Genomic DNA, 22,410 nt, shown 5'->3' on the forward strand with positions numbered 1-22,410 from the left:
GCTGTGCCATATATGCTCTGCACCTTTGATTATGGCCCCATAGATGCCCCTTATAATGTTGTGCCATATATGCTCTGCACCTTTGATTATGGCCCCATAGATGCTCCTTATAATGCTGTGCCATATATGCTCTGCACCTTTGATTATGGCCCCATAGATGCTCCTTATAATGCTGTGCCATATAGAATGCTCTGCACCTTTGATTATGGCCCCATAGGTGCTCCTTATAATGCTGTGCCATATATGCACTGCACCTTTGATTATGGCCCCTGTTATGATAGGCAATTCAGTAACACAATGTACATAGCGATCAGAGCACATACAGTGATCTGACAATAACCCAAAATAATAGAACGAGCTCTGAGACGTGGAAACTCTGTAGACCGCAATTCCTGATCCTCTCCAAACACAACTAGAGGCAGCTGTGGATTGCGCCTAACGCTCCCTATGCAACTCGGCACAGCCTGAGAAACTAACTAGCCTGAAGATAGAAAAATAAGCCTACCTTGCCTCAGAGAAATACCCCAAAGGAAAAGGCAGCCCCCCACATATAATGACTGTGAGTAAGATGAAAAGACAAACGTAGGGATGAAATAGATTCAGCAAAGTGAGGCCCGATATTCTAGACAGAACGAGGATAGGAAAGATAACTTTGCGGTCTACACAAAACCCTAAAGAAAACCACGCAAAGGGGGCAAAAAGACCCTCCGTACCGAACTAACGGCACAGAGGTACACCCTTTGCGTCCCAGAGCTTCCAGCAAAACAAATAGACAAGCTGGACAGAAAAAATAGCAACAAATAGCAAAGAAGCACTTAGCTATGCAGAGCAGCAGGCCACAGGAATGATCCAGAGAAACACAAGTCCAACACTGGAACATTGACAGGAAGCATGGATCAAAGCATCAGGTGGAGTTAAGTAGAGAAGCAGCTAACAACCTCACCAGATCACCTGAGGGAGGAAACTCAGAAGCTGCAGTACCACTTTCCTCCACAAACGGAAGCTCCCAGAGAGAATCAGCCGAAGTACCACTTGTGACCACAGGAGTGAACTCTGCCACAGAATTCACAACAGTACCCCCCCCTTGAGGAGGGGTCACCGAACCCTCACCAGAGCCCCCAGGCCGACCAGGATGAGCCACATGAAAGGCACGAACAAGATCGGGAGCATGGACATCAGAGGCAAAAACCCAGGAATTATCTTCCTGAGCATAACCCTTCCATTTAACCAGATACTGGAGTTTCCGTCTTGAAACACGAGAATCCAAAATCTTCTCCACAATATACTCCAATTCCCCCTCCACCAAAACCGGGGCAGGAGGCTCAACAGATGGGACCATAGGTGCCACGTATCTCCGCAACAATGACCTATGGAATACGTTATGTATGGAAAAAGAATCTGGAAGGGTCAGACGAAAAGACACAGGATTAAGAACCTCAGAAATCCTATACGGACCAATAAAACGAGGTTTAAACTTAGGAGAGGAAACCTTCACGTTATGTATGGAAAAAGAATCTGGAAGGGTCAGACGAAAAGACACAGGATTAAGAACCTCAGAAATCCTATACGGACCAATAAAACGAGGTTTAAACTTAGGAGAGGAAACCTTCATAGGAATATGACGAGAAGATAACCAAACCAGATCCCCAACACGAAGTTGGGGACCCACACGGCGTCTGCGATTAGCGAAAAGTTGAGCCTTCTCCTGGGACAAGGTCAAATTGTCCACTACCTGAGTCCAAATCTGCTGCAACCTGTCCACCACAGTATCCACAACAGGACAGTCCGAAGACTCAACCTGTCCTGAAGAGAAACGAGGATGGAACCCAGAATTGCAGAAAAACAGCGAAACCAAGGTAGCCGAGCTGGCCCGATTATTAAGGGCGAACTCAGCCAAAGGCAAAAAGGACACCCAGTCATCCTGATCAGCAGAAACAAAGCATCTCAGATATGTTTCCAAGGTCTGATTGGTTCGTTCGGTCTGGCCATTAGTCTGAGGATGGAAAGCCGAGGAAAAAGACAAGTCAATGCCCATCCTACCACAAAAGGCTCGCCAAAACCTCGAAACAAACTGGGAACCTCTGTCAGAAACAATATTCTCTGGAATGCCATGCAAACGAACCACATGCTGGAAGAACAAAGGCACCAAATCAGAAGAGGAAGGCAATTTAGACAAGGGTACCAGATGGACCATCTTAGAAAAGCGATCACAGACCACCCAAATGACTGACATCTTTTGAGAAATGGGAAGGTCAGAAATAAAATCCATAGAGATATGTGTCCAAGGCCTCTTCGGGACCGGCAAGGGCAAAAGCAACCCACTGGCACGAGAACAGCAGGGCTTAGCCCGAGCACAAATCCCACAGGACTGCACAAAAGTACGCACATCCCGCGACAGAGAGCGCCACCAAAAGGATCTAGCCACTAACTCTCTGGTACCAAAGATTCCAGGATGACCAGCCAACACCGAACAATGAAGTTCAGAGATAACTCTATTCGTCCACCTATCAGGGACAAACAGTTTCTCCGCTGGGCAACGATCAGGTTTATTAGCCTGAAATTTTTGCAGCACCCGCCGCAAATCAGGGGAGATGGCAGACACAATTACTCCTTCCTTGAGGATACCCGCCGGCTCAGATAAACCCGGAGAGTCGGGCACTAAACTCCTAGACAGAGCATCCGCCTTCACATTTTTAGAGCCCGGAAGGTACGAAATCACAAAGTCAAAATGGGCAAAAAACAACGACCAACGAGCTTGTCTAGGATTCAAGCGCTTGGCAGACTCGAGATAAGTCAAGTTCTTATTATCAGTCAATACCACCACGCGATGCTTAGCTCCTTCAAGCCAATGACGCCACTCCTCGAATGCCCACTTCATGGCCAGCAACTCTCGGTTGCCCACATCACAATTTCGCTCAGCAGGCGAAAACTTCCTGGAAAAGAAAGCGCATGGTTTCATCACTGAGCAACCAGAACCTCTCTGTGACAAAACAGCCCCTGCTCCAATCTCAGAAGCATCAACCTCGACCTGGAACGGAAGAGAAACATCTGGTTGACACAACACAGGGGCAGAAGAAAAACGACGCTTCAACTCTTGAAAAGCTTCCACAGCAGCAGAAGACCAATTGACCAAATCAGCACCCTTCTTGGTCAAATCGGTCAATGGTTTGGCAACACTAGAAAAATTGCAGATGAAGCGACGATAAAAATTAGCAAAGCCCAGGAACTTTTGCAGACTTTTCAGAGATGTCGGCTGAGTCCAATCATGGATGGCTTGGACCTTAACCGGATCCATCTAGATAGTAGAAGGGGAAAAGATGAACCCCAAAAATGAAACCTTCTGCACACCAAAGAGACACTTTGATCCCTTCACAAACAAAGAATTAGCACGCAGGACCTGAAAAACCGTTCTGACCTGCTTCACATGAGACTCCCAATCATCCGAGAAGATCAAAATGTCATCCAAGTACACAATCAGGAATTTATCCAAGTACCCTCGGAAGATGTCATGCATAAAGGATTGAAACACTGATGGAGCATTGGCAAGTCCGAACGGCATCACTAGATACTCAAAATGACCCTCGGGCGTATTAAATGCAGTTTTCCATTCATCGCCTTGCCTGATTCTCACCAGATTATACGCACCACGAAGATCTATCTTAGTGAACCAACTAGCCCCCTTAATCCGAGCAAACAAATCAGACAACAATGGCAAGGGGTACTGAAATTTAAGAGTGATCTTATTAAGAAGGCGGTAATCTATACACGTTCTCAGCGAACCATCCTTCTTGGCCACAAAAAAGAACCCCGCTCCCAATGGCGACGACGACGGGCGAATATGCCCCTTCTCCAGGGATTCCTTCACATAACTGCGCATAGCGGTGTGCTCAGGCACGGATAAATTAAACAGTCGACCTTTTGGGAATTTACTACCAGGAATCAAATTGATAGCACAATCACAATCCCTATGCGGAGGCAGGGCATCGGACTTGGGCTCATCAAATACATCCCGGTAATCAGACAAGAACTCTGGAACCTCAGAAGGGGTGGATGACGAAATTGACAGAAATGGAACATCACCATGTACCCCCTGACAACCCCAGCTGGACACCAACATGGAATTCCAATCCAATACTGGATTATGGGCTTGTAGCCATGGCAACCCCAACACGACCACATCATGCAGATTATGCAACACCAGAAAGCGAATAACCTCCTGATGTGCAGGAGCCATGCACATGGTCAGCTGGGTCCAGTATTGAGGCTTATTCTTGGCCAAAGTTGTAGCATCAATTCCTCTCAATGGAATAGGACACTGCAAGGGCTCCAATAAAAACCCACAACGTTTAGCATAATCCAAGTCCATCAAATTCAGGGCAGCGCCTGAATCCACAAACGCCATGACAGAATACGACGACAAGGAGCATATCAAGGTAACGGACAGAAGAAATTTTGACTGTACAGTACCAATGGCGGCAGACCTAGCGAACCGCTTAGTGCGCTTAGGACAATCAGAGATAGCATGAGTGGAATCACCACAGTAGAAACACAGCCCATTCAGACGTCTGTGTTCTTGCCGTTCAACTCTGGTCATAGTCCTATCGCACTGCATAGGCTCAGGTTTAATCTCAGGTAATACCGCCATATGGTACACAGATTTACGCTCACGCAAGCGTCGACCGATCTGAATGGCCAAAGACATAGACTCATTCAAACCAGCGGGCATAGGAAATCCCACCATGACATCCTTAATGGCTTCAGAGAGACCCTTTCTGAAAATGGCTGCAAGCGCAGATACATTCCATTGAGTGAGCACGGACCATTTTCTAAATTTCTGGCAATATAGCTCTATCTCATCCTGACCCTGACAAAGAGCCAGCAAATTTTTTTCTGCCTGATCTACTGAATTAGGCTCATCGTACAGCAATCCAAGCGCCAGGAAAAACGCATCGATATCACTCAATGCAGGATCTCCTGACGCAAGAGAAAATGCCCAGTCCTGAGGGTCGTCACGCAAAAAAGAAATGACGATCCTAACCTGTTGCGCTGGGTCACCAGAGGAGCGAGGTTTCAAAGCCAGAAACAGTTTACAATTATTCTTGAAACTCAGAAATTTAGTTCTATCTCCAAAAAACAAATCTGGAATAGGAATTCTCGGTTCTAACAAAGAATTCTGAACCACAAAATTTTGAATATCTTGAACTCTTGCCGTGAGCTGATCTACACATGAAGACAGACCTTTAATGTCCATTGTAACACCTGTGTCCTGAACCATCCAAATGTCTAGGGGAAAAAAAGACAAATCACAGTGCAAAGGAAAAAAAATGGTCTCAGAACTTCTTTTTTTCCCTCTATTGAGAATCATTAGTACTTTTGGCTTCCTGTACTGTTATGATAGGCAATTCAGTAACACAATGTACATAGCGATCAGAGCACATACAGTGATCTGACAATAACCCAAAATAATAGAACGAGCTCTGAGACGTGGAAACTCTGTAGACCGCAATTCCTGATCCTCTCCAAACACAACTAGAGGCAGCTGTGGATTGCGCCTAACGCTCCCTATGCAACTCGGCACAGCCTGAGAAACTAACTAGCCTGAAGATAGAAAAATAAGCCTACCTTGCCTCAGAGAAATACCCCAAAGGAAAAGGCAGCCCCCCACATATAATGACTGTGAGTAAGATGAAAAGACAAACGTAGGGATGAAATAGATTCAGCAAAGTGAGGCCCGATATTCTAGACAGAACGAGGATAGGAAAGATAACTTTGCGGTCTACACAAAACCCTAAAGAAAACCACGCAAAGGGGGCAAAAAGACCCTCCGTACCGAACTAACGGCACGGAGGTACACCCTTTGCGTCCCAGAGCTTCCAGCAAAACAAATAGACAAGCTGGACAGAAAAAATAGCAACAAATAGCAAAGAAGCACTTAGCTATGCAGAGCAGCAGGCCACAGGAATGATCCAGAGAAACACAAGTCCAACACTGGAACATTGACAGGAAGCATGGATCAAAGCATCAGGTGGAGTTAAGTAGAGAAGCAGCTAACGACCTCACCAGATCACCTGAGGGAGGAAACTCAGAAGCTGCAGTACCACTTTCCTCCACAAACGGAAGCTCCCAGAGAGAATCAGCCGAAGTACCACTTGTGACCACAGGAGTGAACTCTGCCACAGAATTCACAACAGGCCCCATAGGTGCTCCTTATAATGCTGTGCCATATATGCTCTGCACCTTTGATTATGGCCCCATAGATGCTCCTTATAATGCTGTGCCATATATGCTCTGTACCTTTGATTATGGCTCCACAGGTGCTCCTTATAATGCTGTGCCATATAGAATGCTCTGCACCTTTGATTATGGCCCCATAGGTGCTCCTTATAATGCTGTGCCATATAGAATGCTCTGCACCTTTGATTATGGCCCCATAGGTGCTCCTTATAATGCTGTGCCATATAGAATGCGGCTGCAATAAAAAAAAAAATCACATACTCACCTCTCTTCGCTCAGGACGCCGGCGCTTTCAATAATTACCTGCTCCTCATGCGGCTCCGTCTCCAGCACTGACGCTCAGCAGAGGGCGCGCACTGACTACGTCACCGCGCCCTCTAACCTGAGCGTCACTGCTAGAGGACGCTGCAGACGGAGCCGCACCGGAGCGAGGAGCAGGTAATTATAGCGCTGCGCTCCCCTTACCTGCTCCTGGCGTGGTCCCTGCAGTCCCTGGCTTCTCCGGCGCTGCAGCTTCTTCCTGTAATTGAGCGGTCACATGGCACCGATCATTTACAGCAATGAATATGCGGCTCCTCCCCTATGGGGGTGGAGCCGCCTATTCGTTTCTGTAATGAGCGGTGCCATGTGACCGCTCAGTACAGGAAGAATCTGCAGCGCCGGAGAAGCCAGGGACTGCAGGGACCGCGCCGCAGCAGGTAAGTATGATTACACAGCCCCCGCTCCCCCTCCCCTGCCGACACCCGGGTATATGACTCGAGTATAAGCCGAGAGGGGGACTTTCAGCCCAAAAAAATGGGCTGAAAATCTCGGCTTATACTCGAGTATATACGGTATTAAGAATAAAAGAACCAAAATTGGCAGAACTAGATAAGACATTTAGAGACACATCATCAACATAGAGTATGAGGAGGAGGAATACACACCATATTCCTGCGCCAGAGGGGGAAAGCCGATGGCCAGGGGCCAATATTTATAGCCTGCTATGAATATCAGCCCGCAGCTGTCTGCGTAGCCTTTACTGGCTATTAAAATAGGGGAACCCCCCAAAAAAATGACGTGGGGTCCCCTTATATTTTATAGCCAGAAAGGCTACGCAGACAGCTGCGGGCTGATATTCATAGCCTAGAGAGGGGCCATGGATATTGGCCCCCCGGCTACAAATACCAGTCCGCAGCCGCCCAAGAAATGGCGCATCTGTAAGATGCGCCAATTCCGGCACTTAGCTCCTCTCTGCCCACTCCTGTGTAGCGGTGGAATATGGGGTAATAAGGGTTTAATGTCACCTTGCTATTGTAAGGTGACGTTAAGCCGGGTTAATAACGGAGAGGCGTCAATAAGATGCCTATCCATTATTAATCCAACAGTAAGAAAGGGTTAATAAAACACGCACACATTCAGAAAAAAGTATTTTAATATTCCTCATTTAACCATACTTACCATACTTCAGCGCCTGCAAAAAACGTAAAATAATAAACCGTATACTACCTGTCCGCCGTAGTCCAATTAATAGCGAGTGTCCCACGACATCGGGTGATGTCACTGCTCTATAGGACCCTCATTGACACACTGACAGGAGACAATGGCTCCTGCAGAGTATCACTGAGGTTACTAAAGTTAAAAGTCTCACTTTATGGCAATTGCTGCATGGGAAAATCTCTCATGCAGCAATGCCATAAGTGAGGCTAGGGACTATTTTTTTTACAGCGACGGAGAAATCCCTTCCTCTCGTCATTGTGTTTCTGGGGCCCCTGGAGAGCGGTTGCAACAGCTGTTGCTGCTGTTCTCCATGGGAGATCATCATGGGACACTCGTGGATTTCTGCTTTTTTTCACCTTTTTTACAGATGACACTGGCTTTGGGGATCAAAATGACAAGTAATGGTGAGTATGAACTCTATGTTTAATGTACTGTATGTCATGTATGTAATGTATGAATGTACTGTATGGAGTATGTATGGAGTATGTATGAAGTATGTATGGAGTATTTTTTTTTATTTTATTATTTTTATTTTTTCATTCAACACATTAGCCGGATGATGGGACTAATACTGTCCCATCATTGGCTAATGTGTCAATCACTGTCAGTGTAGTAGGCATCGTCCGATGGGACTTGCAGTCCCATCGGTCGATGCCCGCACTGAGACACCCCGCACAGAGACATGCCGCACGCCGCAGAGACCACCGCATGGCCGTCAGAGACCCCCGCACACCCCGCACAGACCCCCGCACACCCTGCACAGACCCCTGCATGGCCGGCAGAGACCCCTGCATGCCCCGCATAGACCCCCGCACACCCCGCACAGACCCCCGCATGGCCGGCAGAGACCCACGCACACCCCGCACAGATCCCCGCATGCCCTGCACAGACCCCTGCACATACCCCCGCACGCCCCACACAGACCCCCGCATGCCCCGCACAGACCCCCGCACAGACCCCCGCATGCCGCACAGAGACCCCACCCGCAGCACAGACCCCCACACGCCCCGCACAGACCCCCGCATGCCCCGCACAGACTCCGCATGGCCAGCAGAGACCCCCGCACGCCGCACAGAGACCCCCGCACGCCGCACAGAGACCCCGCATGCCGCAGAGACACCCCGCCCACCGCAGAAACACCCCGCCCACCACAGAGAGACCACGCACGCCGCATAGAGCCCCGGCACACATGCAGAGAGCCCCACAGTCACGCACAGACCCCGCGCGCACACACCCAGTCTCCGCCCACGCACCGCCCACACTTCATTATAGTGCATCATTGCACTACAGGAACTTCCAATTCTGATTTCCAATATCGCAAAAATATTGGAACTCGGTATCGGAATTCCGATACAGCGAATATCGGCCGATACCCGATATTTGCAGTATCGGAATTCTCAACACTAGTAATGAGTAACTGAGCATTTTATTGTTCTCTCCATTAGCAGTAATTAAACATTTACAAAACCATCTACAGTCTTCTGTATTACAGAATTACAATGCATCCGTATAAATTATATAATAATAATTTTATTTATACAGCGGCAACATATTCCGCAGCACTTTACAAATTATAGAGGGGATTTGTACAGTATGGACTATAGACATTACAGCATAACAATAATCACTGTTCAAAACAGATACCAAGAGGAGTGAGGGCCCTGCTCGTAAGCTTAGAAAATATGAGGAAAAAGGGGACACACGAGAGGTGGATGTTAGCAATTGCTTTAGTTATTCGGACCAGCCAGAGTGTAAGGATCGGGTGTTCATGTAAAGCTGCATGAACCAGTTATTATCAGCCTAAATATGTAACAGTACAGACACAGAGGGCTATTAACTGCATAAAGTGTATGGTAAGATGATGCGAGGAACCCTTTTTATGGTTTAAGTTTTTTGAATGGGCAACTGTTGTGAATTCTGTGGCAGAGCTCCCTCCTGTGGTCACAAGTGGTACTTCGGCTGATTCTCTCTGTGAGCTTCTGTTGGTGGAGGGAAGTGGTACTGCGGCTTCTGAGTTTCCTCCCTCAGGTGATCTGGTGAGGTCGTTAGGTGCTTTTCTACTTAACTCCACCTAATGCTTTGATCCTGGCTTCCTGTCAATGTTCCAGTGTTGGACTTGCTTTTCCCTGGATCATTCCTGTGGCCTGCTGCTCTGCATAGCTAAGTTCTTCTTTGCTATTTGTTTGCTATTTTTTCTGTCCAGCTTGTCTAATTTGTTGCTGGAAGCTCTGGGACGCAAAGGGTGTACCTCCATGCCGTTAGTTCGGTACGGAGGGTCTTTTTGCCCCCTTTGCGTGGTTTTCTTTAGGGTTTTGTGTAGACCGCAAAGTTACCTTTTCTATCCTCGATCTGTTAAGAAAGTCGGGCCTCACTTTGCTGAATCTATTTCATCTCTATGTTTGTCTTTTCATCTTACTCACAGTCATTATATGTGGGGGGCTGCCTTTTCCTTTGGGGTATTTCTCTGAGGCAAGGTAGGCTTATTTTCTATCTTCAGGCTAGTTAGTTTCTCAGGCTGTGCCGAGTTGCATAGGCAGAGTTAGGCGCAATCCACGGCTGCCTCTAGTGTTGTTTGGAGAGGATTAGGGATTGCGGTCTGCAGAGTTCCCATGTCTCAGAGCTCGTTCTATGATTTTGGGTTATTGTCAGATCACTGTATGTGCTCTGACCGCTATGTCCATTGTAGTACTGAATTGCCTGTCATATCAGTACAGGAAGCCAAACGTACTAATGATTCTCAATAGAGGGAAAAAAGAAGTTCTGAGACCATTTTTTTTTCTTTGCACTGTGTTTTGCTTTTTTTTTCCCCTAGACATTTGGGTGGTTCAGTACACAGGTGTAGCGATGGACATTAGAAGTCTGTCTTCATTTGTGGATCAGCTCTCGGCAAGAGTACAAAAGATTCAAGACACTATTGATCAGAAAGCTATGTTGGAACCAAGAATTCCTATTCCTGATTTGTTTTTTGGAGATAGAACTAAGTTTCTGAGTTTCAAAAATAATTGTAAATTATTTCTGGCCTTGAAACCTCGCTCCTCTGGTGATCCAGTTCAACAGGTTTTGATTGTTATTTCTTTTTTGCGCGGCGACCCTCAGGACTGGGCATTTTCTCTTGCGCCAGGAGATCGTGCATTGAGTAATGTCGATGCGTTTTTCCTGGCTCTCGGATTGCTGTACGATGAACCTAATTCAGTGGATCAGGCAGAGAAAAATTTGCTGGCTCTTGGTCAGGGTCAGGATGAGATAGAGGTATATTGTCAGAAATTTAGAAAGTGGTCCGTGCTCACTCAATGGAATGAATCTGCACTGGCAGCTATGTTCAGAAAGGGTCTCTCTGAAGCCCTTAAGGATGTCATGGTGGGATTTCCTATGCCTGCTGGTTTGAATGAGTCTATGTCTTTGGCCATTCAGATCGGTCGACGCTTGCGTGAGCGTAAATCTGTGCACCATTTGGCGGTATTACCTGAGCTTAAACCTGAGCCTATGCAGTGCGATAGGACTTTGACCAGAGTTAAACGGCAAGAACACAGACGTCTGAATGGGCTGTGTTTCTACTGTGGTGATTCCACTCATGCTATCTCTGATTGTCCTAAGCGCACTAAGCGGTTCGCTAGGTCTGCCACCATTGGTACGGTACAGTCAAAATTTCTTCTGTCCGTTACCTTGATCTGCTCTTTGTCATCGTATTCTGTCATGGCATTTGTGGATTCAGGCGCTGCCCTGAATTTGATGGACTTGGAGTATGCTAAGCGTTGTGGGTTTCTCTTAGAGCCCTTGCAGTGTCCTATTCCATTGAGAGGAATTGATGCCACGCCTTTGGCCAAGAATAAGCCTCAATACTGGACCCAGCTGACCATGTGCATGGCTCCTGCACATCAGGAGGTTATTCGCTTTCTGGTGTTGCATAATCTGCATGATGTGGTCGTGTTGGGGTTGCCATGGCTACAAGCCCATAATCCAGTATTAGATTGGAAATCCATGTCGGTGTCCAGCTGGGGTTGTCAGGGGGTACATGGTGATGTTCCATTTCTGTCAATTTCGTCATCCACCCCTTCTGAGGTTCCAGAGTTCTTGTCTGATTACCGGGATGTATTTGATGAGCCCAAGTCCGATGCCCTACCTTCGCATAGGGATTGTGATTGTGCTATCAATTTGATTCCTGGTAGTAAATTCCCAAAAGGTCGACTGTTTAATTTATCCGTGCCTGAGCACGCCGCTATGCGCAGTTATGTGAAGGAATCCCTGGAGAAGGGGCATATTCGCCCGTCATCGTCACCATTAGGAGCAGGGTTCTTTTTTGTAGCCAAGAAGGATGGTTCGCTGAGACCTTGTATAGATTACCAGAAGAAGTAGAAAGAACAGCGCTCCATCCGGGTGTAGAAATCTTAGAAAAAGGTTTATTGAGCAATAATCCAGCAACGTTTCGACCGATACTCGGTCTTTGTCAAGCATACAATACATCATAGGCAGCCATCTTAAATAGTATGGGTGCCACACAGTGCACCAATCACTATCGACGCCGCCCCCCCAAATATAACAAATAACTCATAAAAGAAACAGACATCAATATTCCATATATACAAGTGTCACAAATCTAAAACCTTACAGCATATAAAAAATCACATTATGCCGCATAGATGCAGAGATCGTCTTGTATTCATCCTGAATTCGTGCATCGCTCCTTCCTGTATATCCGTTTCCACGGGAACACCTGGCCAATCGCAAGATCCAGTATCGGTGCGTATGTGTCCAAGGGAGAGATCATCCAATCGCATCCTCTAGTACATGTAATCCCACAGAGGTCACCCAATTAACAGCACTCATAAATACAGGCAAAACCAATCCCCACATGTAACTTCCGGGTCAACAGAGTCCCCAATTGGAGCGCATAGAGACGCGCAACCGCATAAGTGCCAGAGTGAGACAACGCCCCCGGCCACAGCGAGGCCAGCCCACTAGGCATACCGCGCACGCGCACCCACACAGGCACCCAAAACCCAGGTGCCCCATGGGCGCGCAAGCGCACTACGCCAGGGACCAGACACCGCCGCAGACCCGAAGCGTCCGCCCACTCCCGCGTCCCAAATGCGCAGATGTCGTCATGAACGCGCCCTGTCGGCGGGTACATGGGAAACAACCGCTGTGGTGCGCAGGCGCGTCACAACCAGGGTGAGCTCAAAAAAAGCTCATCCCATGGGATAGACACGGAAGCGCAACCCTCGCAGAGGACACCAACCCGCCCTCATCAGGCGCAAGGATCACACGGGGAATACCATCCCTATTGCATCAATAGGGCCCATAAGAAGACCCATAGCACCTATACTTTATAAAAGTGAAACACCAACATAGTTACACGGCAATAAATGTGAAAAACCACAGTACCATCCTATACACTGAGGCAATCAAATAGCATACATGGAGACAGATATATCAGTAAATATCCATTTTTTAATAATTCTTATAGGAAAAAAAACTCCTTCAGATAATAGAAGATCCATCTCCATCAGCCATCGACTGTCCCAGTGTCTACAAAACAAAAGATAAAACCATGACATAAACAAAATGTCAAATAATCAAATGTCTATTTAAAAACACACACATAATGACGAGTCCACTGACCCAAGGGATAAAGACCAGATTAAGCACATGACAACAGGTTGAAATCCAAATTCAAACCCTTTGGTTGTAACGTACCCAGTGTGTAAATCCATCTCCTCTCTTTTTTCTTTAATATTTGCACCCTATCACCACCTCTTCTCAACATAGGAACACTATCAATGACCCTGAAGCGAAGCTGGTTCACAGAGTGTCTCATTTCCACAAAGTGTTTTGGAATCGGTAAGTCTGTCAGGCCTGTCCTTATCGTGCTTTTATGCTTGCTAATACGGACTTTGACTGCTGTAGTCGTCTCACCTACATAAGCCAAGCCACACGGACAGACAATCATGTACACTACATAACTGGACAAGCAGGTATACCTTTCCTTTAAGCAGATCTTTTTGCCAGTATGAGGGTGATAAAAGAATTCGCCCTTCAACAAATTATTGCAACAGGCACAACCCAGACATGGAAAATTGCCAAGTCTGGCTGTGCCCAAAAGTTGTTGCACCGGGGTCCTTTCGGAACCAATATCAGATCTTACTAATTTGTCATTTAAATTCCGACCCCTTCTGAACGACATCATTGGAGGTGACCTAAAGCCCACAATGGACGGCAGACCCCGTTGGAGAAAAGACCAATGTCTCTTCAACACCCGACCAATTTGGTTACTGGCAGAATTGTAAGTAGATACAAAGGGGATACGTTCACATGGCTGTCTATTAGGTGGCCTATTGCAGATACCATCACGTGATATATCGCGGGCCCTCATCTTGTAATCATTCACCACCGCCCTTGGGTACCCCCTTTGTAAAAATTTACCACACATCTCCTCCAATCGTAAGTCCACCCTCTCTTCATCCGATACAATACGTCTGACACGTAGGAGTTGACTCCATGGAAGGGAGCCCACCATTTTCCTAGGGTGATTGCTGTTGAACAGTAAAAGGCTATTCCTATCGGTCCCCTTAATGTAGATATCAGTCCTCAGTATTCCTCCTTCTTTGTAAACCAAAGTGTCCAGAAACTGTATCTGAGTGACAGAATGAGTAAGGGTAAACTGTAGTTCGGGGTATATATTGTTAATCTCCCCCCAAAAATCCTCCAGTCCTTTCAGGTCACCATCCCATATGACAAAAATATCGTCAATATACCGCCACCAGGCTCTGACGTGGCGCCAGAAGATGGAACTGTACACAAACCTGTCCTCGAATACCGCCATATAAATGTTGGTATAAGTGGGGGCCACATTGGACCCCATGGCGGTACCCCTAAGCTGCTGGAAATATTCATCACCAAAGAGGAAATAATTCCTCCTTAGGATGAACTCCAGCAGCGTGAGGACAAGCTGTGCACACTCCGGGGCCACGTCAGAGCCCGATAGCACACTAGATACCGCTTCCAGGCCCTTCTCATGCTCAATGGACGTATACAATGACGTCACATCGAACGAGGCCAAAATAGTGGATTCAGAGACTGTTGTATCACGGATTTTACCAAGAAAGTCACTTGTATCCCTGATGTACGATCTTGTTTTCACAGCAAAGGGTCGTAAAACTTTATCCAAAAAAATCGCAGTCTTGTTAAACAATGAACCCCTCCCGGACACTATTGGTCTACCGGGTGGATTGTATAGATCTTTATGGATCTTTGGTAGTGTGTAAATAACTGGCACTATAGGTGCATCAACTATCAAAAATTCAGACAACTTGTGGTCAATGAGTCCCATGGCAAGGGAATCACTGACCACAACTTGTATAGATTACCGCCTTCTAAATAAGATCACGGTTAAATTTCAGTACCCCTTGCCATTGTTATCTGATTTGTTTGCTCGGATTAAGGGGGCTAGTTGGTTTACCAAGATAGATCTTCGTGGTGCGTATAATCTGGTGCGAATCAGGCGAGGAGATGAATGGAAAACAGCATTTAATATGCCCGAGGGTCATTTTGAGTATCTAGTGATGCCATTCGGACTTGCCAATGCTCCATCAGTGTTTCAGTCCTTTATGCATGACATCTTCCGAGAGTACCTGGATAAATTCCTGATTGTGTACTTGGATGACATTTTGATCTTCTCGGATAATTGGGAGTCTCATGTGAAGCAGGTCAGAACAGTTTTTCAGGTCCTGCGTGCTAATTCTTTGTTTGTGAAGGGATCAAAGTGTCTCTTTGGTGTGCAGAAGGTTTCATTTTTGGGGTTCATCTTTTCCCCTTCTACTATCGAGATGGATCCTGTTAAGGTCCAAGCCATCCATGATTGGACTCAGCCGACATCTCTGAAAAGTCTGCAAAAGTTCCTGGGCTTTGCTAATTTTTATCGTCGCTTCATCTGCAATTTTTCTAGTATTGCCAAACCATTGACCGATTTGACCAAGAAGGGTGCTGATTTGGTCAATTGGTCTTCTGCTGCTGTGGAAGCTTTTCAAGACTTGAAGCGTCGTTTTTCTTCTGCCCCTATGTTGTGTCAACCAGATGTTTCTCTTCCGTTCCAGGTCGAGGTTGATGCTTCTGAGATTGGAGCAGGGGCTGTTTTGTCGCAGAGAGGTTCTGATTGCTCAGTGATGAAACCATGCGCCTTTTTTTTCCAGGAAGTTTTCGCCTGCTGAGCGAAATTATGATGTGGGCAACCGAGAGTTGCTGGCCAAGAAGTGGGCATTCGAGGAGTGGCGTCATTGGCTTGAAGGAGCTAAGCAATCCTTGGTGGTATTGACTGATCATAAGAACTTGACTTATCTTGAGTCTGCTAAGCTGTTGAATCCTAGACAGGCTCGTTGGTCGCTGTTTTTTGCCCGTTTTGACTTTGTGATTTCGTACCTTCCGGGCTCTAAAAATGTGAAGGCGGATGCCCTGTCTAGGAGTTTTGTGCCCGACTCTCCGGGTTTGTCTGAGCCGGCGGGTATCCTCAAGGAAGGAGTAATTGTGTCTGCCATCTCACCTGATTTGCGGCGGGTGCTGCAAAAATTTCAGGCTAATAAACCTGATCGTTGTCCAGCGGAGAGACTGTTTGTCCCTGATAGGTGGACCAATAAAGTTATCTCTGAGGTTCATTGTTCGGTGTTGGCTGGTCATCCTGGAATCTTTGGTACCAGAGAGTTGGTGGCTAGATCCTTTTGGTGGCCATCTCTGTCGCGGGATGTGTGTGTTTTTGTGCAGTCCTGTGGGATTTGTGCTCAGGCTAAGCCCTGCTGTTCTCGTGCCAGTGGGTTGCTTTTGCCCTTGCCGTTCCCGAAGAGGCCTTGGACACATATCTCTATGGATTTTATTTCAGATCTTCCCGTTTCTCAAAAGATGTCGGTCATTTGGGTGGTCTGTGATCGCTTTTCTAAGATGGTCCATCTGGTACCCTTGTCTAAATTGCCTTCCTCCTCTGATTTGGTGCCATTGTTCTTCCAGCATGTGGTTCGTTTACATGGCATTCCAGAGAATATCGTTTCTGACAGAGGTTCCCAGTTTGTTTCAAGGTTTTGGCGAGCCTTTTGTGGTAGGATGGGCATTGACTTGTCTTTTTCCTCGGCTTTCCATCCTCAGACTAATGGCCAGACCGAACGAACCAATCAGACCTTGGAAACATATCTGAGATGCTTTGTTTCTGCCGATCAGGATGACTGGGTGTCCTTTTTGCCTTTGGCTGAGTTCGCCCTTAATAATCGGGCCAGCTCGGCTACCTTGGTTTCGCCATTTTTCTGCAATTCTGGGTTCCATCCTCATTTCTCTTCAGGACAGGTTGAGTCTTCGGACTGTCCTGGTGTGAATACTGTGGTGGACAGGTTGCAGCAGATTTGGACTCATGTAGTGGACAATTTGACCTTGTCCCAGGAGAAGGCTCAACGTTTCGCTAATCGCAGACGCCGTGTGGGTCCCCGACTTCGTGTTGGGGATCTGGTTTGGTTATCTTCTCGTCATATTCCTATGAAAGTTTCCTCTCCTAAGTTTAAACCTCGTTTCATTGGTCCGTATAGGATTTCTGAGGTTCTTAATCCTGTGTCTTTTCGTCTGACCCTTCCAGATTCTTTTTCCATACATAACGTATTCCATAGGTCATTGTTGCGGAGATACGTGGCACCTATGGTTCCATCTGTTGATCCTCCTGCCCCGGTTTTGGTGGAGGGGGAATTGGAGTATATTGTGGAGAAGATTTTGGATTCTCGTGTTTCTAGACGGAAACTCCAGTATCTGGTTAAATGGAAGGGTTATGCTCAGGAAGATAATTCCTGGGTTTTTGCCTCTGATGTCCATGCTCCCGATCTTGTTCGTGCCTTTCATGTGGCTCATCCTGGTCGGCCTGGGGGCTCTGGTGAGGGTTCGGTGACCCCTCCTCAAGGGGGGGTACTGTTGTGAATTCTGTGGCAGAGCTCCCTCCTGTGGTCACAAGTGGTACTTCGGCTGATTCTCTCTGTGAGCTTTTGTTGGTGGAGGGAAGTGGTACTGCGGCTTCTGAGTTTCCTCCCTCAGGTGATCTGGTGAGGTCGTTAGGTGCTTCTCTACTTAACTCCACCTAATGCTTTGATCCTGGCTTCCTGTCAATGTTCCAGTGTTGGACTTGCTTTTCCCTGGATCATTCCTGTGGCCTGCTGCTCTGCATAGCTAAGTTCTTCTTTGCTATTTGTTTGCTATTTTTTCTGTCCAGCTTGTCTAATTTGTTGCTGGAAGCTCTGGGACGCAAAGGGTGTACCTCCGTGCCGTTAGTTCAGTATGGAGGGTCTTTTTGCCCCCTTTGCGTGGTTTTCTTAGGGTTTTGTGTAGACCGCAAAGTTACCTTTTCTATCCTCGATCTGTTAAGAAAGTCGGGCCTCACTTTGCTGAATCTATTTCATCTCTACGTTTGTCTTTTCATCTTAACTCACAGTCATTATATGTGGGGGGCTGCCTTTTCCTTTGGGGTATTTCTCTGAGGCAAGGTAGGCTTATTTTCTATCTTCAGGCTAGTTAGTTTCTCAGGCTGTGCCGAGTTGCATAGGCAGAGTTAGGCGCAATCCACGGCTGCCTCTAGTGTTGTTTGGAGAGGATTAGGGATTGCGGTCAGCAGAGTTCCCACGTCTCAGAGCTCGTTCTATGATTTTGGGTTATTGTCAGATCACTGTATGTGCTCTGACCGCTATGTCCATTGTAGTACTGAATTTCCTGTCATAACAGGCAACACAGGGATAGTTAGGTTAATGCGTTGAGGCGGTAGGCCAGTCTGAACAAATGTGTTTTTAGGGCACGCTTAAAACTGGGAATTGGGGATTAATCGTATTAACCTGGGTAGTGCATTCCAAAGAATTGGCGAAGCACGTGAAAAGTCTTGGAGACGGGAGTGGGAGGTTCTGATTATTGAGGATGCTAACCTGAGGTTATTAGCGGAGCGGAGGGCACGGGTAGGGTGGTAGACTGAGACCAGGGAGGAGATGTAGGGTGGTACTGAGCCATGGAGTGCTTTGTGGATGAGGGTAATAAATTTGTACTGGATTCTGGAGTGGATGGGTAACCAGTGTAATGATTGGCACAAGGTAGAGGCATCGGTGTAACAGTTGGTGAGGAAAATGATCCTGGCTGTAGCATTCAGGACAGATTAGAGGGGGGGGGAGTTTGGTAAGAGGGAAGCCGATTAGTAGAGAGTTACAATATTCCAGATGAGAATGAATAAGTGAAACAGTAATAGTTTTTTGCAATAATGTGGCTCTGTATGGCATCCGATTTTATTTTTACGCATTTGTCATAGTGAGAATTTGGTTCTCAGTCAATTTATGGAAGAAACTAGCTGTGATTATTTTCACACACAGATATAGTCATTGAAAAAAAAATTGATTATCTGCACTGTTGCATTAAATAACTAAAGTCCTATGGCGGTCTATTTTTTCCACATACATTAAATACAGATGTGTGGTATTATGGTATAAAAATGGATAATTTGACATCTAACCTGGCATCAGTCAATGGCTTGTGCAATGTTCATTCTCATAAAAAGCATCCGTCAGCACAGAATGACAATGCAATCCAAGTACAGACACCCTGGTCACCTTTGGTGTAGAAATATATTTATGTAGACCTTTACAGCTACTTATTATCCTCTATTTCCTCCACCGAACCTTCTTTAATTGACAATTCTGGCTTCATAGAGCTGGATATGGGCAGAGATAGATGGAAAACCAGTATGTTGGAAGGGGCACTTAAACGTTTGACTACCCCAAGGATGCACCAAGCACATTTTCTTGCTGTGAAAATTCATTTTGTGCTGGCAGATTTCCTTTAATTGAGATAACATTCTGTAATATCATCAAGATGGTGCATTATTGTCAAGATGAACTTGGTTCCATCTGTGTGCGTCATGTTAGTCAGTACAAAACCTTTCTCTAACATAGTGATGTGCAAGAATAACTAGAGAGTAGAAGACTTTCATTGTTGAACTTACGGGATGCTATTTATCTGAACCTAATAAGAAATAAAGTTACATTTTAATTCTATAGAAACTTTTCTTCTACAGGCATTAGTACACTACAAAAGATAAATTGAGTGTTTAGAAATGATGAAAGCTTTTGTATTGGAATACACAAGAGGGCGTGATTTCTGTAATGGGTCTAGTAAGGTAATTAAATCTTGTGTGTGAAAAATAAATTTGAAAATGATTGAAAGGAAAACAAATCTCCAGATGTAATTTTATCAGCTGTTTATTGATCTCCACTAATACAGCGTGAATGTATAAAGTGATCCGTGTCTTGCTGTGACACTACTGTGTTCTTTGATTTGATGAGCGTAACAAGCTTTCTAAAGTGTAAAAAAAAAACATAAGTATGGCACTAATTAGTAACACCTTTTTATTGAAATCAGGCAATTATAATGTAGAGGAAGAGGAAAAGTCTGTATGGTTATTAACTATTTATCCTAAGACTTGGTTTTCATTAGACAATTAAATAAATTATCGGAAAAAGTTCAGCATGATTATTGTAGATGAGAGTAGTCTTCCATTAAAAAAATTATTCTTCAAATTAGTGCTTCTAGGGAAATACTCTAAAATGCAGGATGCAATGGAACGTGCCACAACTTTTCTATGCATAGTTTGTGGAGTCTGAGTCACAGAGCCACAGTATGGCCTCATAACGGGCTGTAGGTACTATATTACAGATCCGTACAAGACAGATGGTTAACACTATTGTGTGCATACAGCATAAGTTCCATGAATACAGGTATAATGTGGCTCCAAACAACTGTATAAAGTTGTTTTAATGTGTAATATGGTATTCATAGTCTTTTTTTCACTCTTATTTTTGCTCCGATTTGATTCAAAACATGTAGATTCTGCATATTACAGGTGATGTCATCCTGTAGGAGTCATAATGCCTATTGTGGACAAGTGAGGGTTGGTCTGAGGAGCATGGCAGCTTGGAAAGCTATGACATATTTGCTAATCATATACTAAGAAGGCCCAGGAAGTTCTTTGAACTCTCTTCAAATTATGTAGCCTGGGTGAAAATAAAATAAAGCTGGTGAAGGTTAGTTAAAAGTAAACTTGCTTTCCACTAAAATTCTTAGTGCCATAAATGTTAGAATAGTGCCATAAATGTTAGAATCTGTTTTATTTTGACCATCTGCCATCTTGTTGTGGTTTTCTGGCTGCTGGTCTTTTTCCCTGGTGCTGGGATGTCTTAGGTCAGGTGATTGTATCACCCTTTATTACCCAGCACCTGCCTCCCATTCCTTGATGGACAACAGTGTTAATCATCCGCTATATTTCTGGCTAGGTGCTTTGGTAGCTTTCTGTGTTTGATTTTGTGCAGTTCTGGGATCTCTGGTTCTGCTATCTTTAGTTTCTCTTTTCAGTTGGTTTCTGCAGCCATTTTTGTGTTTTCTTTTAGGAGGTGACCTGGTTTTATACCCAATCCTTAGATCTTTCAGGGACCTCCTTCCCCATCTATAGGTCTTCACTGAGATTAACCTAGGATCGTCGGTGGGTCTATTCGCAAGGAATGGGTCACCCACTCCATCGTAGGGTATCAGCCTAGTCTCAGTGCAAGGTCAGTTTTCCCACTTCTATCCTAGTTCTGTGTTGCAGTTCCATAACAGTTTGTCCAGCCACACAAATATTCTCTCCCAGATTCCATCAATATGTGCAGCGTCTAAGAACTTGCTCAACGCTTGCAAGGGTTAACTTTGGAAGTAGCTGACCTGCAACAGCACGTGAGTAATTACTCATTACTTAAAGAACCCAAGGTAAGATTAGCTGAGTTTTTTCTGGTAAACGGCAGGAATGTTTTACATTTAAAAATGCACGTTTACTATATTTTTGGCTAAGACCCAGATCCTCAGGGAGTGAATTACAGCGTGTGGGGATTATTATGTCTTTATTGAAAAATGAACTCCAAATCTGGGCATTTTCATTACATCCTGATGATCCTTGCTTGACATCAGTAGAAGTATTTTTTTCTGCTATGGGGTTGTTATATGATGATCCTGATCGCGTCTCATCAGCTGAGGCAGAGCTCAGATGGCTTAAATAGGGTTCTGTTGATGCTGAGAGGTATTGCACCCAGTTCAGACGATGGTCCACAGAGGTCAGGTGGAATGACTCAGCGCTCAAGAGTCAGTTTTTAGCAGGTTTGAGTGAAAGAGTTAAAGATTTGCTCATTGCATATCCTGCACCTGAAACTTTGGAAACTGCTATGCAGTCAGCTATCCGTGTGAATATAAGATTAAGAGACAGGCGGAGTGAAGAGAAGACTCTTATAATGCTGGACCCAGTCTCTCAGGATAGCCCCGTCGACAGCGGGGAACTGATGCAACTTGGGGTGATGTCTCTCGTTCCCAGGAGAGGAAGAAGAGGTTTTCTGAAGTGCTATGCTTGTATTGTGGTAAGGCTGACCATTTTATTAAGCAATGTAAGGTTCGCATAAGGAAAGAAAAGAAATGGCCAGTCGGAGTAACACTCCAGTTTGTATTGCGTTTTTACCATCTGCAGGAGTTTTTTTTTCTGGTAATACCACATATCATGGTCATTCCATTGATTTTCAGGTAATGATGGATTGTGGTTCTGCACTTAATTTGATTGATCAACAATTCCTAGACCAATATAAGTTTGATTCTGAATTTTTGTCATCTCCTATTCCTGTTGTGGCTATTGATAAC

Source organism: Ranitomeya imitator, chromosome 1, assembly GCF_032444005.1.
Source record: "Ranitomeya imitator isolate aRanImi1 chromosome 1, aRanImi1.pri, whole genome shotgun sequence".
In the NCBI taxonomy this organism is placed as follows: Eukaryota; Metazoa; Chordata; class Amphibia; order Anura; family Dendrobatidae; genus Ranitomeya; species Ranitomeya imitator.